Below are 2,411 nucleotides of genomic sequence, written 5' to 3' on the forward strand. Positions count from 1 at the left end.
AGTGTTCAAGAGATTCTCGCATATGTTCTTCTCGATGTGCATGACATCCAAGTTGTGACGTATTTTTAAGCTTCTCTAATATGGCAGCTGATAAAATATGCTGAATTTTGACCATCCATGCAGAAGTTCGGTGCCCTTTGAGACACACTCATGCGACTGGACATTGCGAGGCTTATTTCCTTTCGATTTTCCCTTGAGAAATAACTTACCCTTTCCCTTTCCCTTGCATTTTTTCTTCAATATTTTTCTCCTAACCCCAAATAGATTTTCTTTGTTGAATCTTTTTTTTCTAAATATTTTTCTAGGTAAAGGATGTAGAAGCTCAAATATTTCTTCTCCGGTCAGCCTTGGTGGTGCCGGTCTACTTTCTGGATTGCCGTCGAACTTTCCTACTAACTTTCTGAACTTGTGCCCTGTAGGCAACCATCTTCTGTGTTGCCAATAACAAAACTTACGGCTGTACTTCAGGAACTTTCCCTCATAGTCTGACATGCAAATCGGACAAGCAATCTGACCCTTCGTCGACCATCCAGACAGGTTAGCGTATGCCGGGAAGTCATTAATTGTCCACATGACCATTGCCCGCATACAGAAAGACTCCTTACCATAAGCATCATAAGTGCTGACACCTTTTTCCCAGAGAAGCTTCAGGTCGTCAATTAATGGTTGGAGGAAAACATCGATGTCATTTCCAGGAGAATATCTTCCAGGGATCAAAAGTGACAGTACCATGTACGGTTTCTTCATGCACATCGACGGTTGCAGGTTGTACGGTGTTAGCAACACTGGCCAGGTAGACCAAGCAGAGCTCATTAATCCAAATAGATTAAATTCGTCGCTAGCAAGCCCCAGTCTAATATTCCGAGACTCTTTACCAAAGTTAGGGTATATACGGTCGATGTGCTTCCATGCCTCACCATCCGCAGGATGTCTTAGTTTCCCGTCCTCTTTGCGGTCGGTCGAGTACCATCGCATATTCTCAGCCAGCTCGGCAGACATATAAAACCGCTGTAGCCTAGGAATAATTGGAAAATATCGAAGAACCTTCGCAGGGATTCTGTTCTGCTTATTGGATGCACCGCCTTCGGATGTGCTTGCAACTTCTCCTTTCCAACGTGATACATGACACGTCGGACATTCCTCCAGAGCTTCATTACCCTTATTGTACAAGATGCAGTCGTTAGGACATGCGTCTATCTTCTTGTAATCAAGCCCCAGCGTATCAACAATCTTGTGAGCTTCGTAATAGGTCGCGGGGATGCTTTTCTCGCCGCCTGGAATGACTTTCCTCAACAAATCTAATAACATCTCAAAATATGTAACAGCCATCCCACTGAGTGTTCGGATATGAATAAGCCTCAGCATAAAAGAAAGCCTTGTGAACTCCTTACACCCCTCGTATAACGGTGACTCGTTTTCTTCAACAAGTATCATCAATCGATCTACATCTTGAAACATATCATTAGTGTTGAAATCACTCATCAACGACGTTGTAAGAATATCTTCTAACATATCAGTCGTGTTAACTGTCGGGTTGCTGACTTTAGTGAATTCTTCCTCTGATTGCGTCACCGGGACGCCTTCACCGTGATGACTCCAAAATACATAAGAGCTATCAAATCCATTGATTGACAGATGAAAACTTATGTCACTCCTAGCGAGCATTTTACCGTTCCTGCAATTCTTACAAGGACAAAAAATCGACCCGCTTAGCGACCGTAGAGGGTTTGTGTCAGAGTAGGCTAAGAAAGCTTCTATCCTATCCTTGTATCGGGTGTCTAGATGCCTTCGATCATGTGGTATGCTCATGAACGATTTGTCAGGAACTGTCCGCATCTAGAATTTAAAAATTAATGGAAGTGAGCATATCTCTATATATATCATTTTAATTTAGGGATGTAAATGTGTGTTCAGAGGACCGCATGTGTGACCGGCTGTCAGAGGAAGGCTTCTATCCCATTAGGTATGTAAACGTGACGTGTATATGTATTTACGTGTGTTCAAGTGTACTTTTAATTCGTCAAAATTTTGGCAGCACCTACCCGCTATTCCCCGAGTACACTATAGTGGGAAGGATATACTCCTGCATATCCCTCCGCAATTTGTACACGGAGAACAACGAGTAAGCGCCACCGAAACTCTGACGAAAAGAAAGTACACAAGAACACAAGTAAATACATATACACGCCATGTTTACATATCTAACCCGTCCACACTGGACAGATCCAATAAATATTTATATATAAGCCCCCTCTCACATACGTGTACAAAAAGGTTGTCGGACCGAACAAGATGGTCTCATATCCGCCAACGATCCTGTACGCGTATGTGACAAGTAAATAAAGAGATTATATATAGTATTTATTGGACGGGGTATTCTACGGCTCGAAAATATGAGTGTACAGTGTGTG

The sequence above is a fragment of the Asparagus officinalis genome, chromosome 9 (genome assembly GCF_001876935.1).
Source record: "Asparagus officinalis chromosome 9, Aspof.V1, whole genome shotgun sequence".
Taxonomy (NCBI): Eukaryota; Viridiplantae; Streptophyta; class Magnoliopsida; order Asparagales; family Asparagaceae; genus Asparagus; species Asparagus officinalis.